The sequence below is a fragment of the Lepidochelys kempii genome, chromosome 3, assembly GCF_965140265.1.
Source record: "Lepidochelys kempii isolate rLepKem1 chromosome 3, rLepKem1.hap2, whole genome shotgun sequence".
NCBI lineage: Eukaryota > Metazoa > Chordata > Testudines > Cheloniidae > Lepidochelys > Lepidochelys kempii.
This window is the reverse complement of record NC_133258.1, coordinates 6,584,244-6,610,755: the sequence shown is the minus strand read 5'-3', so window position 1 is coordinate 6,610,755 and position 26,512 is coordinate 6,584,244. Positions and strand designations below refer to the sequence as shown.

General features: G+C 42.2%; 1 protein-coding gene across 12 annotated transcripts in view; it reads left to right on the top strand.

The window, feature by feature from the left end:
• The first annotated feature begins 8,235 nt into the window (after positions 1 to 8,235).
• Positions 8,236 to 26,512, top strand: part of NCOA1 (nuclear receptor coactivator 1) — a 359,657-nt gene continuing 341,380 nt past the window's right edge. For 6 of the 12 annotated variants that reach the window (XM_073335589.1, XM_073335594.1, XM_073335585.1 and 3 more), the window contains exon 1: positions 8,236 to 8,569. The gene's annotated coding sequence lies outside the window, so the exon portion shown is untranslated. The remainder of the gene's footprint in view (positions 8,570 to 26,512) is intronic. The other 6 variants (XM_073335591.1, XM_073335593.1, XM_073335592.1 and 3 more) reach the window with 1 other exon arrangement.

Here is a 26,512-nt window from a genome sequence, read left to right as displayed (position 1 = left end):
CATACATTCAAGAAGTTTAATGAAGAAAACTTTACATAAAAATAAAACATTTGTGATTGCAATGAAGTTTTCGTTTAGTTTCCTATCCTCCACTTTTCTCTGAATTTTTTTCTTCCTGTCCTTCAGTGTCCGAAGGAAAATATACAAACAAGGTTTTTACCCCTTATATTTTTCTTTTTACCTTTAAAGCTGTTTCATGAAGATGCATTTCTTCTGATTTTTAGCTTTTATATTCTCCATTTTAATTTTTTACTTCCTGTGTTTCCCTTCTCACCTCCTTTCAGTCCCTCACTATCTTTTTTTTTAAAAATTATTTATCTTCCCAATACCCAGAACAATGCTGCTATTCCCATAAGGGGAGTGAACAGAAACACAGACTCAGTGATTTGCCCAAGGTCACACAGGGAGTTTGTGGTAGAACAGAGACTTGACCTCACATCTCCTCGGCCCTCACCAGCAGTCTGCTCTACTCCTCTTCGTTTTCACTACTGACTTGTTTGCTTTCTCTCCTTTTCTCTCTCTGTCCCAGTCTCTCTCCTCCATGAGGTCATCTCACATTTCCTTTCTGTACCCTTTAGGTCTTTCTTTCATTGCACTGCCCCTTTGGGTTTCTCTCCTTCCTCTCACAGGCTCTGATCCAACAAAGCACTTGAGCATATGCTTAACTTTAAGCAGTAGTTCTACTGAACTCAATGGTAGGTAAATAATCATTAGACAAGAGGCAAGGTATTGTCATGGATTAAAAGCTAAGACAGGAAATAAAGTAGAAATAAAGGGTTAATTTTCATCAAGGCAAAAAGGTTAATGGTGGGAGGTCTCAAATATACACCAGACATATTACAGAACCTTATTAACAATCTAGAAGAGGGGGTGGGCTATACAATAGCAAAATTTGCAAGTGACAGTTATTTTAGATTTGTCAAGTCCTGAGAAGACAGATACTTCAGAGGAACCTACTGAACTTGGTAAATGGTTAACATGCAGGCTGAGGAAGTTCAATGGTAACAAATGCAAAGTAATGTACATTGGATGGAAAACTTTAAACTACTTCTTATGGGGTCTAAATTAACAGGAACAATTCCCCACCCCCCACTGCAGAAAGGATGTGGACAAATTGGAGAGTCCAGCAGAGGGCAACAAAAATGATCGTGGGGCTGGGGCACATGACTTACGAGGAGAGGCTGAGGGAACTGGGATTATTTAGTCTGCAAAGAGAAGAGTGAAGGGGGGATTTGATAGCACCCTTCAACTACCTGAAGGGGGGTTCCAAAGAGGACAGAGCTTGGCTGTTCTCAGTGGTGGCAGATAACAGAACAATGGGCAATGGTCTCAAATTGCAGTGGGGGAGGTCTAGGTTGGCTATTAGGAAACTATTTCACTAGGAGGATGGTGAAGCACTGGAATGGGTTACCTAGGGGGTGGTGGAATCTCCATCCTTAAAAGTTTTTAAGGCCCTGCTTGACAAAGCACTGGCTGGGATGATTTAGTTGGGGATTGGTCCTGCTTTGAGCAGGGGGTTGGACTAGATGACCTCCTGAGTTCTCTTCCAACCCTCATCTTCTATGGGTCTATGAAAGGGACGTAGGCACCACTGAAGCCCTCCATTCAGTGTGCAGCTGTGGTCTAAAAAGCAAAACAAGAAGTTAAGATGCATAAAGAATGGGTTGTAGAACAATATGGAAAATTCTATAATGCTATTATATAAATCAATGGCTTGCCATCATCTGCCTTTGGAGTATTGGTCACCACATCTCAAACAAGGTATTGCAGAATTAAAGGAGGTTCAGAGAGAGGTTGTGAGAATGAGTAGGGAAACCCTTAGAAAAAACCATCATATGAAAAAAGATTGAGATTCCTTACCTTATAAAGGAGACCTAAGAGGTGACATGATAAAAATATAAAAAATAAGTGGTCTAGAAAAGATGGATCAAAAACTTTTGTTCTCCCTGACTTAAGACAAAAAACATGGGTCATGCAATGAAATCAAAAAGTAGAAAATTTAAAACTGATAAAAGGAAATACTTTCCCTACACAATTAGACTGTGGATCTCTCTGCCTCGGGATCTCGTTAAGACCAAGTATTTAGCATGATTCAGAGAGGGAGTGGAGATTTATATGGATAACAAGAATATCCAGAGTTGTTATGAATGCTCATAATTTTTGGGGAGGGATTAAAAAAAACCTCATGCTTTACAACAATCTCTAACTATTAGGGATTAGGATGAAACCTTCATGGGAGGGGGACATTTTTTAAAATGTATTCCTTACTTTAATTGCTGAAAGCAAAATAATTCCCCCCCCCCCAGTTTTGCTCTTCACTTAGTTTAGACATTGAAACTTCATTAGTTGCTTTCCCTGTGGCTTAACTTTTCATTATAACAGTTTTTAGTTAGTTCCCATCTGTTTCTCAGACACTAGTACAATGCTGAAGTATTTTGGTTCCACACAGCAGGGAAAGGATTAAAATCCCAACAAACATATAACTGTTTTAATTGAATTTTCTCTATTTACTTTTTAAACGTTATGAAACATTTCTATAAATATTAGGTTTTGTAAACTTTTAAAAAGAAAATTAAATGTTGAGCCTAAATTGTCTGGCAGTGTCTGTTTCAAAAGAAATATTTAAAAACCACCCACAACTAAATCATTTTTTAATTTCTAAGAGCTCCTTGCAAGTACTCATGGTAGTAAGTATTCATACTTGGTAATAAGTTATGCAAGACCTGGGACTACTCATGGTAGTAAATACTGCAATTTTGAAATCAACAGGGCTCTGTGTATGCATAAAGGTCTGCCAGCATGGCTACCATTGCAGGGTCAGGGCCTGTAGCCAGTAGTAGTCATAATATCTGCCCCAATATTCTAACTTCCTTGGAGTAGGGGCCCTGCCATTAATCTAACTGTACAGTATCATCCTTGCCTATGGTGCTAAAGATAAATGCTAATAACAGCAAAACCTAATGATTGTTAAATGTATAGTTATATACATGTTAATCATTAATAGAAATGATCTAATTCATAGAGCTCTGGGATGTGTTTTGAAGGGGAATGGGAGGGAAGTGAGGTTTCCTGCGTTTAAGCTTGGCCTAAAGCTCTACACCTTTAGTCAAAGGAAAAAAAAAATTAATTTGAGAAACTCCATACTCCTATATATACATCCCTATTTTGATCCAGTCTGTTGTCAGATTAAAGGGTGAGATCTGAATCAACATATGAGTATTTAATCTGTTGTTCAAACTACCAGACCCTGAAGGGGAAAAAATTGTTACGAAAGCTGGCCTTTTAATTTAATGCAATACAATTTTAATGAATTTCTTATTAAGTTAAATACAGATGTGACAGCAGAATGTGGAAAGCACACACTATAGCTGTGCGAGGTCCAATAAAGTGATAAAAGCTGTTTGTGTGGTTAAGGATGGCTTTGAAAGTATGTGGTAACCTAGCCACAGATACTGGGCAGCCTATGAAACCCAATTTGCTGTATGTCAGAAGTTTCCTGTGAGATATTAAGCCTTTTTGGTTGATTATAGTTCACTTTCTTGCTGCTGCTAGAGGTTGCTCTGTGCTGAGTTGGATTTGATACCATAAAAAGTCACGGAGGAAACTAAAGTGCTTGTTTTGTACTAGTAGCCTGTTTTGAAGGCAGGAAAAAAATGCAGATCTGGGCTTTTAAAACTGCACTGAATGACTCCACTGTGAAAGGTAGGGCAGAGTTAGTAGTAGTATACTTTTGCCCTTGTGTTTACTATAAAATAGGTCACAGAAAAGGGGGCACTGTATCTTTAAATATTGTTACCCTGCTGATCCTGGATTATGATTAGGTTACGTAACTTGCTTATGAGCTGCTTTTCATTAAGACTTCCACAGAACAAATACTTCCATTTTAGTCTAAAGCACAAGAGGGCGCTGTGTTTGACTCAATCTCTGCTGAGAGCCAGAATGCAGACACGCAGTTTTATGAACACTCTAACAACCATTTTAGTAAAGGATTTATTTAAATGTAGACAGCTACTTTCCTGTAAACCATGCAAGTCCTAAAAGTCTTCATCACTGCCAACTGCTCGCATGAATTATCACAGGATAAGTAGATGTCTGAATGTAAAACAACTAATTAACTTTAATGGAATTATACATTAATCTTAGCTGAAGTATAGTCACAAAAAATTGTAAAAATCAAGTGTACATAAAAGATGTTAAATCAATGCATTAAAAGCATTTTTCTCTAAGCCTCCAAATTATTGTATTAAGTGCATCCTCTGCTAAGTAAGAAACAAAACTTTGATACTTCTTTTGTTGGTCTCAAAAGCTAGCTACACTGATCATCAATGAAAGTAAAAGGCTGATGCCTATAGCTCTTAATGAGGGTAAGAACAGGACCAAAACTAGGGAGCCAAGTTATAGATTAACCCAACTGCAGGAAAAGGCTCAGTATTTATAAAGATTTTACAAGCCAACATTTAGGTCCCAATCCTTAGAGGGAAGTCAATATCTCCCAAGAGGTACTCGGCACTTTGGAGAATCGGCTCATACTTAGAATTTATGTAGCACTAAGAGGTCAGATTCTCCCAGTCATGAAGTGGGGTGCAGTGCTGTTGTCAATAAAATTAAGGCCCACTTACACCAGAGCTGGTATCTTTAAAACTGTACAATATCAACTAATGAATCTGCCTCAATCAATCTGAGGTAGTGATTATTCCAGTGGATACTCCAGAACTACTGCAATGAAGGTTGAAAAAGGCCTCCTTACCCAACAAGTTAAATGAAACAATGGGCTAAAGGGAGGCAGCATTATACAGGGGTTAGAGCAGGAAACTGGGAAGTCAAATCACCTGGGTTCTATTCTATTTGGTGACTCCACCACTTACCTGCTGAGTGACCTTGGGTAAATCACTTAACCACTCTGTACCTCAGTTTCCCCAGAGGTAAAATGAGATACTTTTAAAAATGCCTAAAAGTTGGTTATAATTTCATTCTTCTGATGGATTTATATTTGCTATGTATATTTCAATGAGATTTAAATCTCGCTTATTTCTTTTGAAGTCTCATTCATATTGAAATGAATTCATTTCATTCATTCATATTGGTATCCCTGTATGTATTTTAAAATATAACTAGCAGATTAATAAAAATGGCCTTATGCTTCTCACTTGAAAACTTAAGCATCCCTTCCCTGGGACTGACCCATATATTAGTCTCCTGTGCAAAAATTAATGGAGGAAGCCACACTGATGTAAAAACTCCATAATTCTAAGAGCTGTGGAGTTTGAGCATTTTCCCCCCTCTGATGAAGTGTACCAGGCCTTCCTGGCCCCCTGCTGCTCAGCTACACCCTGCCCTGGGAAGGTGGGAGGAAAAGAGCAGTAAAGATGGGTCCTCCAGACCTACCTAGAGAGACCTCACTGGGGTAGCCACCTTGGAAGCCAGAGACACATTGGTCTCCTCATCTCAAAAAGGATATACTGGCATTAGAAAAGGTTCAGAGAAGGGCAACTAAAATGATTAGGGGTTTGGAATGGGTCCCATATGAGGAGAGATTAAAGAGGCTAGGACTTTTCAGCTTGGAAAAAAGACTAAGGGGGGATATGATAGAGGTATATAAAATCATGAGTTGTGTGGAGAAAGTGAATAAGGAAAAGTTATTTACTTGTTCCCATAATATAAGAACTAGGGGCCACCAAATGAAATGAATGGGCAGCAGGCTTAAAACAAATAAAAGGAAGTTCTTCTTCACACAGTGCACAGTCAACCTGTGGAACTCCTTGCCTGAGGAGGTGGTGAAGGCTAGGACTATAACAGGGTTTAAAAGAGAACTGGATAAATTCTTGGAGGCTAAGTCCATTAATGGCCATCAACCAGGATGGGTAAGGAATGGTGTCCCTAGCCTCTGTTTGTCAGAGAGTGGAGATGGATGGCAGGACAGACATCACTTGATCATTACCTGTTAGGTTCACTCCCTCTGCGGGGCACCTGGCATTCGCCACTGTCAGCGGACAGGATACTGCGCTGGATGGACCTTTGGTCTGACCCAGTATGGTCGTTCTAAAAATAGTTAGTTTTTTTTTTGTTTTACCTTAGAATGAATAATAAAATTGTCTGTGACAGTGCAGAGTTCCCCCCTCTCCCCAACCTGGAAAACAAGTTAATTCTAGCTCAGGTCACCTCTCCACATGCACAGGTGCTTAGGGGAAGATAATGAGGCAGGGTTATGGAATGCAGGCTAATCAGTTTCCTCCGTTGGATGACAGGAAACACCATAAAGATAGCTGCTTAGGAACTAGCCTAGCCTTAAGAAGGGATCTATATCAAGTTATTTGCGCTGAGGTTATAGGTTAGATTGGAGTTTTTTCTGACTTTGATTTTTGGCTTGTGAAGCCCAGTTTGTTTTGTTAACACTACTGCATTTGGAATACTTTGAGGAATAAAAAGCCTTAAGGAGGAATGTGAGCTATCTGAAGAATTGTCTGATTTTAAGTATTCAATCTATTTTCCTTGATGGCATGTTGGCTGTTGAGCTATTTCACACTTCCATAGACCATATGAAGAATGTAACAAGATGAAGAAAGGTTTCAGAGTAGCAGCCATGTTAGTCTGTATCTGTAAAAAGGAGTACTTGTGGCACCTTAGACTAACAAATTTATTAGAGCATAAGCTTTCGTGAGCTACAGCTCCCTTCATCGGATACTGCATCCAATGAAGTGAGCTGTAGCTCACGAAAGCTCATGCTCTAATAAATTTGTTAGTCTCTAAGGTGCCACAAGTACTCCTTTTCTTTTGAAGATGAAAATGTGGCAAAATAGTTGACTGCTGCAGATGGAGCACTTGCTGCTGTTCAGTTTATGTAGAAGTAACAGCAAGTGCTAGTAGAATGGCTTCAAGTAGGTCCTGGTGTGTACAGTGGAGTGGATGGGACCACTTTGGCTTAAAAGCTTGTCATATCTCACATCATACTTATTGGTGGGAGGAGCTGTTTTTTGCCTCTGTTTGAATTGTGCTGACCCTGTATCTTAAAATGGTTGAATGTCTGGGGGCATGGCTACACTGGAAACTTCAAAGCGCTCCTATGGGAGCGCTTTGAAGTGCAAGTGTGGTTGCACTTGGGTACTGGGGGAGAGATCTCCCAGCGCTCCTGGTAATCTACCTCCACCCTGTTTCCTAGAGTCCCAGTAGTCACGCCATGGAGGGGATTGTCCTTAAATCACAGACCGCATTGGTGGGTGGGTCCTTTATATGCGTTAGTATCAGTATTCCTGAGGTTGAATGTATTCCCAGGGGTTTCAGCACATGACATCGCCTTTAATAAAAGATTACTCTTTAATTCCCGGAGCCTCCATGATGATCCTGGAGGGTGGGCAACCCTAAGTGTTATGATGGAGTGGATGGGCCTTGGGCAGGGGGGAAGCAGTCATGTTTGGACAGACCTGAGGGGAAAACAGGGCTCTGGGGTATCTGGGTGCTACGGGAGGGAGCGCTTGGTGGGGAAAATGGGGGGGGGGGTGCTCAGTGGGACGTGGGTGCTATAGGAAGGAGCGCTTGGTGGGGGAAAGGGGGGGTGCTTGGTGGTACATGGGTGCTACGGGAGGGAGCGCTTGGTGGGGGAAATGGGGGGGGTGCTCAGTGGGACGTGGGTGCTATGGGAAGGAGTGCTAGGGGGGTGCTTGGTGGTACATGGGTGCTACGGGAGGGAGCGCTTGGGGGGTGCTTGGTGGTACACGGTTGCTATGGGAGGGAGCACTTGGGGGGGGTGCTCGGTAGGGTAGTGACTAGGGTGACCAGATGTCCCGATTTTATAGGGACAGTCCCAATTTTTGGGTCTTTTTACTAGAGACGCTCCTATTACCCCGCTGTCTGGGCACCCTAGCGGCGACCCTGGGCCTGCAGGCTGCCCGCTGGAGGGCAGCGGGGAACGTTAACTGGGGCTTGGGGGGCCAGGGGCAAGTGGGGGTGGGAAGCGGCCCCCAGGCCCTGTAGGGGAGAGGGGCGGAGGCTGAGTCCCCGGCACGGAGGAGATGGGGGTGGGGATGGTGCTCGGGGCAGGCTTGTGCTGGGAGTGGGGGCAGGGCGGTGCTTGGGCCCCTTTACCAAGATGGCGACTGGTTCTCTCTTCACCCCTCCCCCCCCGCGAGCGCGGGCCCCGTGTGGCGGCGGCGCCGCCCTGGCGGCTGGAGGACCCCGCGCTCTGCGGGAGGGGAAAGGCCGCGGCCTGCGCCCAGGCCCCTGGGGGGGGGGCGGCGGCGGGGGGGGGGGGGGAAGATGGCGGCAGCCGTCGGCGCTGAGAGCGGTTGAGGGGGAGGGATCCGGGCCCGGCCGCGGCGGCGACACCGCCCCTCGCTCGGCCCCGCCCCGCCGGGAGGGAGGGAGACGGAGCCCGAGCCCCGCAGCCGAGCCCAGCAGCCGGAGCAGGGGGCCCCGGGCGCCCAGGACCCCACAGCGGGAGCCGGGGCCCCAGCAGCAGCAGCAGCAGCGGGAGCCGGAGCCCCTCGGGGCCGCCCCCCTCCGTGTGGCCGGCGGAGCCGCTGTCGCACCCCCGTGAGCTCCGCTGGGGGCAGGCCGGAGGCGGCGGCGGCGGCAGGTGAGCGGAGCTCGCAGCCCGGCCGGACTGCAGCTGTCAGGGGGCCGGGCGGAGGGGAGGGGCGGCGGCGCCCCATTGCCCCCCGCCTGGGCCGGGAGGGGCGGGGCGGGTCACAACGGGTGTGTGGTGGGGGGGCTCTGGGGTACTGCGGGGGGGCTGGGGGCAGAGCAGGTCCAGTGAGGGGCACCCTAGAGCAGTGCACCGGGGGTGTGTGTGTGTGTGTGTGTGCAGGGGGGCCCCAGGCTGGGTAGGGGGCGGGCCCCAGGCTGGGTAGGGGGCGAGCCCGACGGGAACTGGGGTGCAGCGGCGTCTGGAGGACCCCCCAGTGCTCGCCCCGCGGCGCGGCGGAGGCGGGGATCTAGGGCACTGGGGGGGCCCTGGACGAGGGGGCGGGGTGGGGTATTTCCCCCCCCCCCCCGGTGCTGTGGGGCTCGGGAGGAGCGGAGCACTCGGGCTAGGGGCACGGAGAGGGTGAGGGGGAGCAAATGCGGGGAGAGGGACGGGGGCATGCGGTGGGGCTGTTACTTTGGGCCCCTTCCCCTTCAGCCGCGCGTCGGGGTAAGGAGGGGAAACCACCAGGCAAACGCACCCTCCGTGGTCTGGGCTGTGCCGGGGGGAAACTAAAGCTGTCATGGTGCTAGAAAGTAGCAAATGGGTGTGTGCGGGAGGCAGGGGAGGAGAAGGGGGATGGGAAGGGGGATGTTCAGTATTTTGAAGTTGTCCTGGACGCTGGTGAGGAGCTGAGCATTCTCCCCATAGACAACTCCTAGTCTAAGGGGTATTTTGGCCTTTTTTTTTTTTTTTGCGGGTTTCTGGGCTGTACTGTGTGCCATGCCATTCTTCTTTGAGGGGGGTGGCTGTAGGGGTAATGTGAAAGAAATGTCTGTTGGTTTGGGGATAAGGGGGTTTGGGGGGTGGGAGGGTGCAGCACGCTTTGGCTCCCGCACAGCAGCAGTGCGGGGAAGGGGATGGGTGACAGTCGAAGCTGATTAAATCAGGGCTCTTCGTTTCTGAACTAGTTTGTGCGTTTGTTCAGATTGTTAAGAAATTGATTTGAAAAGTAAGGAAGCAGGGTTTTTTCCTTCTAGCGTCCCTGTGAGGGAGGAATTGGAACTATATGGAGTGACTTTGTCTTGGTTCTGCAAACATGGCTGAAGGGGAGGGAATGGGGGTTGTTGATGGGGTGAAGCTGCGCACAAATGGGGGTGGTGGTGGTCACACAGCAACAGGGAGCTGCTGAAACGTCTGTTGCAGGGACAGCGGGCTGGGGGAGGGGAAGACATTTCATTTTGTTGCCTTTTAAATGACAGCTCTTTGTTTGTTTGCATCTTCTGATCAGTTACATTATTACACCAGCACCATTGAATTAGGTTACGCACATTAATTTTTTCGTGTAAAATTTCTAAGAGGAAAAACAAGTAATACATTAATGCGGTTTCTTGGTTAAAGGAAATGAAGATGGTAATGTGGTATCAAATAGCTTTCAGTGTAATTTGAGCTGAGAAGATGGCTCAGTCATTATGCATTTTGTTTGGAAAAACAGCCAACAGTCTGAGTAAAAGATGTGTATGGTGCTTACTGCTGTTCTGAAGTGTGTGGGGAGATTTTGATTTTTTTCTGCTTTTTTTCCTCTGTCAGCAGCTGAATTGTTGCCCTAAATTTTGTAGGTTTCTGTCCTAGAAACGTGGACTAGAAGCAGCAGCAGACTGTGGATAATTCTTAAGTTGGGGGTGTGTGTAAGTGGCAACCCAGGAGTTCCAGTTGGAACTAAGGGGGTTATAGCTAGTAGAATATGACATTTAGTTATATAGAAGCAGTGGCTGAGAGGCAATTTTCTTCCAGTGTAGGCGGCTCTAGACACTAAAATCCCTGGTTTCTTAGGTGCATGTTGACCTTTCAATAGCTGAGAATTGCGTTGCCATTATGTTGTTTTATGTTTGATATTTTCATGATTGTATTGCATTATACTACAATGCAACAAGGGGGTGGTTTGTGACCTAAAGTGCTAGAGAGTTGGTATGTAAAAGTTTACTCAACATATAGTGGATGTTAACTCTACAGACCCAGATATGGCATAACCAAAAAGGGGGACACAGCAAAGAGCAAGGCAGAGCTGAAAACTCTTAATAATGTAGGTGTTTAGCATGTGCTGTTCTTAAGATCTTGCATTCCTTATGTTCATAGTTTACATTTATATACGTGACCTGGCTTATGTGGGGTTGCAGGAAATGTGAATCTCAAAAGTGGTACACCTGATGAAGTACAGATGAGTAGTATGTTAGTGGATTTAAACTAAAAATGAGGTTTACTGTTTACTTTTCCAGGGGTGTACTATCCTATTCCAATTCAGAGCCTGTAGTATTTTCAGCTTGCCACAATCTTATGGGAAAGTTTAAATGTTCTAAAATGTTTAAGTTACTTTGTGCCTATGACAGCTCTTTATGTAGCGGAAACAGCAAAAACTATTACATACAGTTTCTCCAGTTTGTTTAAGCCCCTTGAACAGCAACAGGGAGAGAAACAGGAAAAGGTGATTATAAATCGACAAATTTGCGGAGGGTCTCAGAAACTGATATAGTATCTGAAACTACATTTAACTGAGTTTTTGAAAATGATTGGCGTTCAAGTTGTCCCTTTTAAAAACAAACACCTACTGATGCTAGACAACAATAGTAACTTCAGCAATATTATACCTGTCTCAGAGCCTGTGGGCATGATTGAAATGATATGATCTTACCTGGTTTGCTCAAGTTAAGTATTTATTGTCTAGAAATATGCTGCTGTCATGTTGTTTAGCAGCATGATTCCTTGCTTTCAAAACAAATGCACTTCACAAGAAACCACGTTGGGTTAGAGTAGTACTAATTAAGATCTTTATTTTTTAGTCATTAGTTTGATTTAGAGATGGTGTTAGGCTGTTGGTTTTCCCCCATAACTTGCCCTCTGCTGTGAACACTGTAAGAGAAAAATTCACGACTGTATGACTAATTCACGTAATTAGTCATACAACTTCCATTGTAGAATTATTGGCATAGAAATACTATCATTTTATGTTCTAATACTGCATTGTCTTGTTTTAGAAACATATGTGCCCATTGCTGAGACTTCAGTCTCTTAACATCATTTATATGTGATACATCTATAAATGTTTGAAACCTTTAGGATCATTAGATTTCCTTAACTTTTTATAAACATTTTTATAACGAGCAGATTTGCTGGAGATCAACACCTTGTGGGCTACTAATCCAAGAGAGTTAATTTGCATGTGACCTATGAGGATTGTCAGAAGTTAGGGTGTGAGCGTTGTAACTAAAAAAATCCTCTCTTGCATAAGCAATTTGCCAGTTGAAGAACATTAATTTAATTTTTGTGTAAGCAAACTACTTATATTGCAAGTTTTGCTTGGTTCCTCATTTCCTTGAAGCAGTAATACTTATCTCTTTTATCAAAGGGAGGGAATAAAAAATAGTTTTTAAAGTTACATTGAAATCTGTTTTTAAAAGAGAAATAGGGAAAGCTCAGAGAAACAGGTAAAAGTTAAATCAAGCCTGCCCAAAAGGGCAAATACAGCCCAGAGTCTACTACATCCTGTAGCTACCGCTGCCATATAACAAAGGCTAATTGTTGACAAATTCAATCAAGCATTTAATATTGGTTTATTTAGAAACTAGTTCAAACAGACAATTGTAGATAACCATAATACTTAAGGCCTGGTCTAAATGGTTGAAATGGTGCAACTTTGCTTGGCACTATTCTTGTATCTGTTTAAACCTGGCTCTTAAGCAGATTCAAGGGTAGTGCCATGCAAAGTTGCATCAGTTTAACATAACATCCCTTGTTAAATAGGCATACCTTCTGTGTAGACAAGCTTTAAAGTGCTTTGAGGACTCTGGGGACTGCCCTAAACACAAAATTGCATCAGTTTAACTAAAAATGTGATTATTTTTTTAAAATAGATTTAGTTAAGACAATACATCTTGGTGTGTGGACACTTTAAATCCATTTAAACTTGCTTATTGGTTTAGCTTGCCCCTGTAAACAAATAGGAGCAAGGTAAACTGACAGCCAGTTTTGAATTAATGTGTCCCCACAGAGGGATTTGCCCTGATTTAACTAAACCTGTACAAGCTTGTGTGTTGTCAAAGGAAAGGTGTAATAGAAATGCAAAATAGTTCAATGAATATACGAATGAGCAGTGTCACTCGAACTTTTCTGGCAAGTAAGCTGTACGAGCCTCAATTGCAAAATATGGGCACTGCCTATGATGAAGCTAAGACAACTTCTAAAATAAAACTGAGGCAGGTTCTGCCCTCAGATGTATGTGTAATTTTCTCCCAGAGGCACAAAAACATTTAAATGTTTAAAGCTCCGTCTTAAAAAGACAGATTCAAGGAGATGCAAAATCAAGGCTGACCCTCTGTCTAACTTTTGGGGGAAACAAATGTTTAACTTGTTTAGTTTTGTTCTATGAAATCTAAGTGTCATGAAAGATACGTATAAAACAGGCTGCTTAACTAAGAACAGGATCTCTTAAACTGGATCACCTTTTTCAGTTTTTTATTATATGCTTAAAATTGATCAGGATATTACATGAATTAGCTGATGTGGAAAAGGGGGTGGGGGAGAAGAAACGAGCCTTGCCACCTGTTCTGTGTGTTCATGATGTCCTGAATAAGGAACTGTTGGTTTTTAAAAACAAAAACAAAATTTAGGTCTTGGGTACGTTTTTGGGTCAGAGGTTCAGGGTACTCTGGCTTGGAGCTCTATGAATGGAGAATGATGACATATCAAGAGACTTAAAGCTTAGCAGTTGAGAGGGAAAGGGATTTTTATTTTTGTGTTCACTTTTTTCATATATATTTAACTCCAAAACTTGGGAGAAAAGTTGATAATTGAAGCATTGAACCTCTAAACCTATCGGTCTTCTATGTATAAAGCTGAACCAACCTGACTTAAAAAAGCCTTTGCAGGATCTACAACAAACCCTCTAAAGTATCTGGAATCATTAATTTTTATAGTTGCATTATTTTAAAAATAATGCAATTCTCCCTCACCCCTCCTAAAGCTTCCTTTTCATTCCTAAACGGAGACTTTGCATACAACTTCTAACAGAACACATTTCAAGTTGAGTTAAATACCTGAAAGTAGTGGTTTTAATGGTAATGGAAATGACTTATCAGAATAGTTTTTTTGACACTTGTTTGTGACTAGTTTAAATTTCAAATCAGATTGAAAAAATTGTGGGTGAATTTATGTTAACGAAAATCAAGAACTTTACAGCATTAGCTAGAGTAGGACCTACTACCCAGTTTTAATCTCTTCTGTTTTATTCCTTAATTCTGACCCCTGCTACTCTAGTACTGCATCTTCTCTCCTGCTCTGCCAATGCGCATCAGTGCTAACTTCTGTTTCAGTGGTGACCCTTTCTTGAGCAGAGACTCCTAATCAAATGGTTTTGGGAGGTTATTTATGGTGTGAACCAATATCCACTAGTGTGCATAGGATGAGTGCACTAACCTCATTTTCACTTAAGACTCAGTTGACTCAAAGGTGAAAAGCAAACACAAGTACTGTTTAATTTCAAAGCACATTGTGTTCGGATTCAAGGAATGACAGCTGGTCACTCTGGAACCATTTATACCAAATAGGTCATACAATATTCTTGCTTGCATGTGTAAGTGCAAATTTAATAGTAAAATGCTGGGTATAGAATATTGTTAAGAATATGAAACCTGAGCATTTACAGTATGCTCATATCTGAACTTACTGTACAGTTATGCATCAAGTCCAAATGTACATTAAAAGTGTGAAGCCTGACTCAGTACTGTGTTAGTATTTGGAATTCCTTGGAATAGATTTCACTTGTAAAGCATCTTTGCACATGTCTCCAAATGACACGTTAAGAATATTGTTATACGGAAAACAAGTGTGAGCCACTTATTTAAAAAAAAAAAAAAATGCAGGTATAACAATTATACTTCACAGGCCTCAGTCTTTGCTCTTTCTTGCTGACTCATTTTTAATAGGAATAGGGTTTAATTAGTTCTCCCTTTGCTAGCATGTACATAAATAACGGGTTTTGTGTAAACTAAAAGCATAAACAACGTGCATTTCAGAATAGCCTCAATATTTTTACTGTTCTACAAGTTCCAGGTAGTCCTTAGACTACGTTCCGTTTACTTTCTTCCAGTATACTTTATAAGAAAAAAGGCCCTCCTTTGAAAGAGATCAATTTAAAAACTTTTTTGGGTGCCTAAAGTTACACATCAGATCCATAGTTCAACACTAATTGGCCTGGCTTTCGGAAGTGTAGAGCATCTAGTGAATTCAGTGGGAGCTGCGGGTGCTCGGTCCCTCTGAAAACCGGGCCACTTTGTTACTCCTTAACTCTAGGCTCCCAGATTTTACAGTCTTGTCTTAAGGTATTACCACCATTATAACCTTACAAAACCTAATATGAATAAGTGTTTCTAAAATGTCACTGAAACCAGTGTTTTGTCTGGGCTTATACATTCTTTTGCAGTATTGGAAATATAAACACAACTGCATATTACTGTAATGCATGGGGAACTGTACATGGAAAGTAAAACTGAGCATCTGATTTCACTTTTCGAAATGAGTGAAGTTAAAAAAGTAAACTAAACCAATATTTCCCACACTTCTGACTAAGGCAACCCACTAACTGCATTTTGTCCCTTTCTGAGAACACCCCTTTACCCCTGTTTTCCCTCTCCTCTCGCCTTCTCGGTTGTCCTGCCCCTCCTGCAGCCCCAGCTGGTTCCTCTCTCTCTATGGCTGGGGAATGTTGCCAGCTCTCCCGGATTGTCCTGGAGTCTCCAGGAATTAAAGATTAATCTTTAATTAAAGAATGTCATGTGATGAAACCTCCAGCAGTACGTCCAACCAAAATTGGCAACCCTATGGCTGGGCCGGGCTGCGATTGCTGTCAGGCAGCTGATTGTTGGCCGGCCAGCCACGGCTGCTTCCTCTGGGCTGCTGCTGCTACCTGGACCTTGCTACCTGTGCCTCTGCATGCTGCCCAGGGGAAGTGAGAGCGGGATCTGGGTTGGCGGCAGCAGCACAGAGGAAGTGGCTGGAGCCAGAGGGAGGGCAGTCGGCCACCTCCTCGTGCCCCAGGGGCACTTCCTCAGTGATGCTGCTGCTGCTTGGATCCCACTGCCTGCTGGGCTAGGGGAAGTGAGAGCATGGATGGTGGGGTAGGGGAATGTCTCTGGGCACATGCAGGGTGGGGCAGATGGTTGACTGTCTGCTCGCTGACTCTGGCCACTCCCTCTCTGCTGCTGCTTGGAACTCTCCCCCCATACCGCTGCCTACTGCCCAGGAAAAGTGAGATGCTGGGGGTGGGGTGAGGGGTGTGACCCACCCAGACCCCTCCCTGGACCTACTGTTTGGGGAACACAGAACTAAGCTGCCCAGATCAGAAAAAGTAACACAACCTATTTTCTGTTTTGTTCTACAGCCTAAGATGTTGACTTAAATTCCTTTAATGCTGCTAAGATTAAACTCTTAAAAAAATAAAGCAAAGTGCAGTACATCTAAGTAACAAATTCTGACATCAAGGGAAGTCTGGACCAAATTCTGCTTGTTACTCGCTTGAGTAGTCTTGCTTCTTTTGGCTTTGTGGTTATGGCGGACAGGATTTGCTCTACTGTCGTTAACTTCATAGGTATTGCAGGGGTGTAGATCTGTGTTGGTGACAAGTACCATAATGCCTGGATATAATGTGCCCTCAAGTGTCAATTTCTTTATATTATCCTGTAACAGTCTTCAGTATTATAAGGGGAGCTGGTAGTGATCCTGTACTTAGGTTCCCTAACTTTTCTCCTTATAATCTTGGAGAAGCTTTAATGCCTCCATTGTTTGCACCAGGGTAATCCTGTCAAGGTAGAAAGGTGCTTTTTCTTTTTTTTTTTTTGGTGAAATTCCATTCAGATTTAACTAAATTGTAAAATATTAAAAATCGCTATTTCCGTTCTCTCAGGGCTTATCTAAAGTAGTAACAACTTGTGTATGTAATATACCAGTATAGTGAAAGTGGTACACTTCCCTCCCCCACCCCGCCCACTCCTTGTCTCCACTAGGAAAAAGGAGAGTAAATTTGTGTGGGGGGGTGGAGGGTGAGAAAACCTGGATTTGTGCTGGAAATGGCCCACCTGTTGATCACTTTAGATAAGCTATTACCAGCAGGACAGTGGGGTGGGAGGAGGTATTGTTTCATGATTTCTGTGTGTATATAAAGTCTGCTGCAGTTTCCACGGTAAACATCTGATGAAGCGAGCTGTAGCTCACGAAAGCTCATGCTCAAATAAATTGGTTAGTCTCTAAGGTGCCACAAGTACTCCTTTTCTTTTTAGGAAAAAGGTGTGTTCTCAACTTATCTCATATAAAAACTACAAACTGGCTTGTCTTCACTATGATTTTAACTTGAGTTAAACAAGTTAAGGCAAATCCTACGATTCCCATAGTCTTTATCTCACCCTGCTACGGGGGAGCCTGTGGTTTATCTTGGCATGCTAACTTGTGTGAATACTACAGGCTGCCCATCGGCACTAGGTTTTTAACTCAAATTAGTACACTTCTTTTCCTAATGAAGGCACGCACCTAATGTGGACAGAGTTATATTCCTGTATGGGAATACCATTATATCAGTGTAATATGAACAGAGAAATGCTATTGTTACGTGTAAGGCCTTGCTTTGCTGTACTAACCCACCTCCCTTTCCTTTCTCATCCCGTCTGGAAGCTATATCAGGCGGCAATTATCTAGGTTGCAAAGTCAAGAACTGAAAAGTCAGGAAATGCCAGATTTAGGGATGCCCATGCAACTGTTGTTAGTTTTTAATTACATAATATTTTTTCCATGGAACCCCTGCCACATTCAGTGTACAGGTTGGTAAGCAAGAGGGCCGGATTAAGGTTGCACAGACAGCTGTAAATCTGCCATTTCATAATTTTTGTGTGCTTGATGTTGCAACTTAGATGATAATCTTTTAACATGTATATGCCTTTCTGTGGTGCTTACTGTGATATTATTTGAACACCTGACCTATATTAAACTGTTCATAATACCTTGGGCATAAGCAAGAGCACTCTCATTTTTCAAATGCGGGACATTGGCACAGAAGTTGAGTGACTTGCCCATGTAGCAGGGTTTTCTGTCCAAGGAGAAAAGGCATTTGACAAACTAAAATATTCTCAAGTGCTCAGTGCATGACTAGAAAACTTGTGATCAGAGAGGCTGATTTGTTACATTGGTGCAACTCATCATGAATTTGCCAGCGTACCTTGAGAGTTAGATCAAGAAGGGACCCATCATCATTGGCAGTTGACTCTTCTGCATCAGGGATGTGTTGGTCCTTATGGATTTATGACTGGCACCTGATCACTCTCATTCTGCAGACCAACTCTACTTCTCATTGTGATGTCTAAATTTTTTTTATACATAAAACATAAACGTGCATAGCACTCTAACTGTGGGGGAGAACTCAGGCTTGAAAATCATTGTTACTGCTGTAGAACATGCCACTGCAGAGATGTTGGATAGTCTTCCAATTCTGTTTGAGTCTTTATCTTAAAATCAATTTTAAAAGCATGTTTAATTGTTCAAATACTTTGAAAGGGGGATTTATATCCCTGATGCTGACATAGACGTGTATGCTTAGGCTTGGAAGGGTTAGGTTTTTTATCAATGGTCAAAATTAACAGATAGGCAAAGTGAGAAAATTGCTGCTTGAGAGATTAGAGTCCCATGTGAATGTGTATAAAATGTGTTATAATGCTGGAGTTAAATGATTATAATTTCCTGCAACTGTGAACGTTTAAATCAATGATTGAAAAAAATGCTTGAAAATAAACTTGATATTATCCATTGAAGTTATAAAAAATAAAATAAAATTCTGACAAGCCTGTGTATATTGTCATTAGGCCTTTCCACATCCAATGGGTAAGTTAAAAAGAAACAAATCCAAGCTTTTAAAGACATCTAAAGAATCTAGTTAGATCAAGATTTTATTATGTATAGCTTTTAAAACGCATGGAAAATGGACAAAATAACCTTTAGAATAGAAGTCGGGAAACATTTTCTTCCTCTCATCTGTCCATTAGGCTGGGTGCGAGTTGTGTATTACTAAAGCTACCAGAGGCGGCTGAAATTATCAGTTGTCAACCTTACTCTATAAGGACCGGCCCTCTAGATCCACCCCAGAAATTCTGCCACGCAACAAGTATAGGTTGGCAGTTAGAACTTTTTCCTGTTGAAATAAGTGCTTCTCTATCCAAGGATCTCAAAGCACTGTACTAAATATTAATATAATAAACCTCACCACATATCTGAGAGGTAGGTAAGTATTCCCATTTCACATATGCATGTAGACTTACATAGGGTTGGTCCACACTGGTACATTGGTATAGCTTTGTCCTTCGGGGGTATGAAAAATCCTCACCCCTGAGAGACGTAGCTATTCTGACCTAACCCCCAGTATAGACAGCACTAGGAATCCTTCTGTTGATGGGTGGGTTACCTACGCCAACGAGAGAACCCTTCCTGTTGCCATAGGTAGCTACTATACTGAAGCTCTATAGCGGTGAAGCTACAGTGCTGCATCTATGCCACTGTGGCGGTTTAACCACAGACATACCCTAAATGTCACACAGGAAATCTTACTGATGTGCTGATGGAGCTCAGGTCTCCCGACTTAGGGCATGGCTACCCTACAGCAGCATAGCTGTGGCCTTGCAGCTGTGCTGCTATAGTGTAAACCAGAGGTTCTCAAACCAGTGGTCCGCGAGCTGCATTCAGGTGGTCCGCAGATAGTTCCCTTGAAGGTGCGTGCTTGGGCAGCCACACACAAGAGCATGAATGGCCACCCACCTAACGTGTGGAGCCGCACAGGCGTGGCTCCACAAATTAGGTGCTTGGACTCTGGAGAAGAGACACATGTAAGGTGAGGTGGTGGTCTTGGGAGGAACAGGGGGTAGGTGGGAGCGCTCAGTGGGGTGAGAAGAGGGGGTGGGGGGAGTTTGGGATGTGCAGGGCTGCGGTGGCCAGAGACGGAGGTTACTTTCCCTAGCTCCAGGGCTGCGGCTGCCAGGGAGAGATGGCCCTCCTTCCCAGCCTAGGCTCTGTGGCTGCTGTGGCTATGGAGAGACCTCGCCTCTTTCCCAGCCCCAGCTTGGGAGCTGCTGTGGCGTGGGAGAGAAGGCCCATCCATCGCATTAGAAAGGTAAGACTACTGATATTAAAATATGAGTTGTGTGCTTTTATTTGTAGAACAAAAATAATAATTATTATTAAGGGTTTTTTATATTTAGAGCTTTTTATCTAAAGTGCTTTACAATAGTTAGCTAACGGTACAAACAACATTTGGAAAGATCATTAAGTGGTCCGCCAAGATCCTCAGCAATTTTCAGGTGGTCTGCGGGGGAAAAAAAAAATTTGAGAATCACTGGTGTAGAACCTTCCTGCATTAACAGAAAGGGTTTTTCTGTTGATGTAGGTAATCCATCTCTCCAACAGGTAGTAGCTAGGTCAATGTAAAAATTCTTCTGTTGACCTAGCTTCATCTACTGTAGGGGTTGGTTGACCTAACTATAATCACACAGGGCATGACATTTTTCACGTCTCTCGTTTTAGGTGTAGAGCAGGCCCCAGTCCTGCACTCTAATCACTTGTGTAGTTGCACTTATTTAATTCTTGAGCAGTTGGTCTACAGTGGTTAATGTATGGCACATGTTTACGGTAATTACAGCAATATAAACTTGATTTGTTTAGCAACAGAGTCCTTTGGATAAGCCTTCAAAAGTGCCAGGAATGGGAAACAAACACAACTTGACATGCTGCTCTGTATCCTTGAGTATAGCGATAAGTGCCTATTTGGCATCCTGATAAGTGATTTGTAATGAGAACCACAAGGTTAAGGGAGTTCTCTCCTGACCCCCCCCCCCCCAAACCTGTTTCTGTTCAGTGCCATTGTGAACAATGGGGTCCCTGCCAATTCAGCAATTTAGAGAATTGTGCCTTGCTTCAAACTCTGGACTTAATCCACAGGTAGTTTCCAGCCTTCAAAAGACAGCAAGGTGGGTGAAGCATATTCCAGTACCCACAAAGATTTCTGCACAAGGGAGTAGTACTTGTGTTCCTAGAAGTGAAGAAATGGCTAGCTGGAATTCTGTGCAAACAAAGAACGAATAGGTTTAAGGATCTTTCTGATGTGGGTAAGAGGAAGTTAGAATTCCCCACTGCTAAGCATATAAGAGGCCATTATATTTCTCCTTTGGTGGAAGGTATTGAGTGGGCACAAAAATAGAAAGGACCATAATGAAAAAAGAATGTAAACATGAAAAGCAGAACAAGAGACAAAAGCAGTTCCTTTAATAGCCAAAAATAGTCTTTTTTTTTTTTTTTAAATGAGCACCGTAATAGCAACCCTACACAAAAGTCTGAAGATTCACTATAAGCCAGAAGGGAACACTGTCTGCCATCTCTTGCACCTCTCCAGGCCCTTTTTAAATAAGCAGCATTGGATGCAGCTGGGCCAGTAAACTACATTTGCCTTTTTTTTCATAAGACAGCAGAGATTGTTGTGTGCCTAGAGAGGGCGTAGTCGAATCCTCAACTCAGCAGTCACATCCAAATGGTAGTCTTTATTTAAGAGGATCAACATGTTGGAGGGGAATAAAATAGAAGCACTCAGTTACACTTGGGTGAAGAGACTGCAATGCTTGCTAAACAGGCTAGACTACTTAGCTACAAAGGTTAAATGCTGTTAGCTGTAACCTTTCATTGTCAAAAAGAAAAGGAATACTTGTGGCACCTTAGAGACTAACCAATTTATTTGAGCATAAGCTTTCGTGAGCTGCTGTAGCTCACGAAAGCTTATGCTCAAATAAATTGGTTAGTCTCTAAGGTGCCACAAGTCCTCCTTTTCTTTTTGCGAATACAGACTAACACGGCTGTTACTCTGAAACCTTTCATTGTCAGAGTCCATGTTTGAACCTTTTGCTCTTCCTTTTCAACAGTTAATGGCAGTTGCCAAAAGGGGCTTGTCTTTCTCTTCTCCCTGAAGGGAAGTTGACTTCTGAGAAGTGGCTGTTTTTTAATATTGAAGCCAAACTTTGTTCATTCTAGTGCCATCTCCTATCCCACTCTAGTGTCTAACCTCTAAGGGCATGACCCCAAACCACATCTCTCTGGAGATGTTAGCTGTAGGCCCTTCTCTGTGAGCTGGGTGAACACGTTTTCAGTTCTTTATATACTTGAGCTCCTTGAACCTCAGCGCCATACATAAAAAACCTGCCATTTCTTTCAAAGAGACTTTAAAGGGAATTTGATAAGAATATATAGAAAATGAGCTTTCATTTTGTGAGGTAGCCTTTCATCACACATGCACTTGAAACCTCTAAAGAAACAGTGCAGTCTTTGCTGCTTTGAGATCTGTGGATGAGAAGTGCTGTGTAAGACATAGATATTATTTCCCAGGGGAGGCAAATCAGAATTAAATTCTTGGGATAATTCTGGAATGTATATTTTGAAATGACAACAGGGTTACTACTGAACTGGTTATTAAGATGGAACAGGAGGAGGTCCAAAATTACTTTAGTGAACACTTTTCCTCAAATTCAAGGAGTACTCCATTGTGATGCAGAGAGAAATGATCTGTGGACTACTGATTTGAATACACGTCTGAGTCCTGATTCTGGCTTGGATATTGGCTCTCTTAGGCAAGTCACTTATCCTCCATACTTGTTTTCCCTGTATCTAAAGTGGTGATAACAGATACTTCACATGGATGTTGAGACTAAACATAAATGCTAAGCATTAATAATGCTATTTAAAAGCACATAACTCTCCAATAAGGGGAGAAGAATAAATAACTGGCTTTTGTACTGTGGTAACTCTCATTGGGAACAACACACTGTCTGCATGTGGCTGTGAGAGAGTGGTCAGCGGATTTGGCAAAGATAGAATGTGTTGCGTCCTGCAGTAGATGCAACTGATTCATTTTTTCTGAAGAATAATCCTTCTAGCAAAAGACCATCTCTATTTCAAGAGTAGGCAAATAGGAATAGGCACCCCAAAGACATTTCAAAGCCTTTGCAGCAGCCTTGGAATATTCAGTACGTTCTATTCTGGCATGAAATTCTAAATAAAGAGCTAATGGTCATGAGAGATCAGAAGCTAGTCTACGTATACAATTTTGCTGGCTCAATCTTTCATTTTAAATGCTGTGGACTTCCTCAGCAGGAGCCATTGCCTCTAATGTAGACTTGAGAGGGCATCTTTGGCTAGGGTCATGGGCTAACCTAAGTGTTTAATAATTTAGTAGTAATATCAATTATTTGTAGTGCAATAGTGAACAAGGACCCCAATCAGATCAAGTCCCCATTGTGCTAGTCACTGTACAAACACAGAACAGACAGTCCCTCTCCTGAGAGATTACAGCCTACGTCTTAAAAAAGGGACAACAGACAGGAGGAGCACAAGGAAATAATTAAATGAAAGTGGTCAGTGTGAAAAGCAGTGGTCACTGTATACCAGCTGCCTAACCATTATCAAATTTTTTGTAGGTGTCATGCTAGAATGTTCACCAAGCTATGGAAGGGGGTGGGAGGAGGAGAGAAGTATATTTGGAGAAACTCAAATTAGTATTATATAGAGGTGTTAAAGGACAGTTCTAATAAACTATGATTACATGTGGGGAGGATGTATTTGAGATTAAATATGAAACTATTAAGGGGAGGAAGGACCCTACAAGGAATTAAAAGGGAGGTTAGTACAGTAGAATACCTTGGGAATGGAGGGTGTTCATAACTCTGAACAAAATGTTATGGTTCTTTCAAAAGTTTACAGCTAAACATTGACTTATACAGCTTTGAAATTTTACTACGCAGAAGAAAAATGCTGCTTTCAACTATCTTAATTTAAATGAAACAAGCACAGAAACAGTTTCCTTACCTTGTCAAATCTTTTTTTAAACTTTCCCTTATTTGTTTAGTAGTTTATGTTTAACACAGTACTGTACTGTACAATATTTGCTTTTTTTGTCTGTCTGATTGCGTACTTCCAGTTCCAAATGAGGTGCGTGGTTGACCGGTCAGTTCATGACTTTGAGGTTCTACTGTATGTTTCTTTTTGATGGGTAGGTAAGTGCAATACACTAAACAAAATTTAGCTTCCATATTACATATAGTCTTCAAATGAAATATGTAGAGAAATACTAAAATTTGTGAGGGATAGCCTCTGTCTTGGCATTACTTGTGTAACTTACTCCAAAGCCTAAATTAACAGTGCAACCTTAGCATTATATTACTTACTCAGAGTTGTTAGGGAATGCCAGAGTTAAGGTTGATCATTCAGTCTTTACCCCCTTTCTGCATAAATGCCTTACACAGTCTAATTACAAAATTGCATATTTCTCAGAGACAGTATAGTAACTTTATATACATGTAGTGTCTAGTGATATTTTTTCAGCTGTCTTCTTTATTAGAGATCTACTTATAGGGTGCTAACAAAATTTACCTCTTTGAGACAGTTATCTTTACAGTATAATACCATTGTATTTAGTACACTTTTTCAGAGAGACTAGAAAATAGTATCAATATTATATATTTCTTGTCTATCAGTCTCTTTTCTGCAGATATATCTAAATTGAATTATGAGCTATATCTTTCCATCTTTACTTGTTCTATGTCGTAAAAATAATTAAATTGAGATTTAAGAATGTTTTTAATATAAAAACTTTTATGGAGCATCTGCTTATTTACTATAAGCTTGAACATGATCAATATCTTTCAAACTAAATGCAGCTTGACCCAAGTCATAAGTAAAAAAAATTAATCCTGTAGTAAAGAAATGTATGTCATTCACCCTTTTCTAACATAAAAATATTAAATTTAAGAATCTGAATAAGTGAATGGTAAGCTATATAATTGCTTAAATGTTTATAGATATAGCATATTATCCTGGTTAGCAGAAAGGTATGAAATTGAGTGTACAGGCTATATTTAGTTGCAAATCAACATGTTTTGATGATGACCATCCAACAAGAATAAACCTTTCTTTAGGAAAATAACTAAATTACAAATGCAAAACAAGATTAAAATTGGTGATTTAAACCAAGGTTTCCTATTTGCTGATTTAAATTTTGATCAAAATCTGATTTAAATCAATCCACCCCGTTTCAAACTAACGTAAACTGGAGACTTTCAGAGACATAAAATGTTTGTCAGTGCTAAATATTTGGCTGAGTAAATAATTCCTATATATTGATAGTAAGAAGCAATAGAGGGAGAAGTAGTCGATATGGAAAGAGTTTACAGGTATAAACTGCTACATTTGCTAACACATAATATTTCCCACTATTACTATTAACTAGAACAGTGATCATAATAACTTTTTAGCCCAATCCAGTGGTTCTCAAACTTTTATACTGGTGACCCCTTTCACACAGCAAGCCTCTGAGTGCGACCTGCCCCCCCCCCCATAAATTAAAAACACTTTTTTAATATTTAAAACTATTATAAATGCTGGAGGCAAAGTGGGGCTTCAGGGTGGAGGTTGACAGCTTGTGGACTCCTCCCTCCCCCCCCGGCGGCATAACCTTGCGGCCCCCTGGGGGGTCACAGCCCCCAGTTTGGGAACCCTTGGCTTAATGGTACATTAGTTTGCCTGGTGATGTCTATTAGAACAGGCATCCACCTACAGCCTGTCCTAATTATGTGGTGTAGATTCATGCCAAAGTGTGCTAAACATTTATATACCTATTAAAAAAAACTACACTGCAATATAAATAATCTTTTAAAGTGAAGGACTGAAGAGACAGGAAATGCTAGAATTAAGGTTGCCCATGCCACCCTAATTTTGCCCCTTTGTGCCTATTCACTGTGATACAATCTTTATTTACAGGGTCATATTGTGTTTTTTACACACTACCTGCACAGGACGGATAGTACTCAGGGAGCAAGGCAATGGTTCAGTTTTATGTCTTACCCTCATCATTCAATGTGTCTTTCCATGCCCAATTTCCTGTACCCCATCCACATGCTGCACTGAATATGGAATTAGCTGCCTCATTGTCTCATCTGTGGCAGTCACAGCTATAGTATTTGAGACTCACAAATAATAATGAACTTCTCTTTATAACCTCTGTGAGATATTTGAGTAGTAGTATGCCCATTTTATAGATGGGGAACTGAGGCCCTGGGATATCAAAGCCAAAATTGGCAAAAGATTAATTTTGCCCACTCAACTTGGTTGACTTAGGAACCTGATTTTTCAGATTACTTCGCATTTTTCTTGCACTTCGTATGTTCAGAAGACTACAACAACAGATTGTCCTAGACCTTTATGAAGAGACAAAAATAAATTCCATTATATGCAACTCTTACAACCACACAAAATGCTAGAGCTCTTAAAAAACAAACAAAACCCTGAAAGACAATTTCTCCAGTTTGTCCAGATCATTTTGAATTTTAATTCTATCCTCCATAGCACTTGCAACCCCTCCCAGCTTGGTATCATCTGCAAACTTTATAAGTGTACACTCTCTGCCATTATCTAAATCACGGACAAAGATATTGAACAGAACCGGACCCAGAACTGATCCCCCACTCGTTATGTTTAGAGCAGGGGTTCTCAAACTTCATGGCACTGTGACCACTTTCTGACAACAAACATTACTACACAACCGCAGGAGTGGGGACCAAAGCCTGAGCCCCACTGTCCTGGGTGGGAGGGCTAAAGCCCAAGCCCCACTGCCGTGGGCGGGGAAGGGGGGCAAAGCTGAAGGGTTTTAGCCTCAGGCAGGAGACCTGTAACTTGAGCCCTGCCTCCCAATGCTAAAGCCCTCGGGCTTCGACTTCAGCCCTGGGCTGTAGGGCTCGGGCTTTGGCTTTGGCCCCAAGAACTCTAAGCCAACCCTGGTGA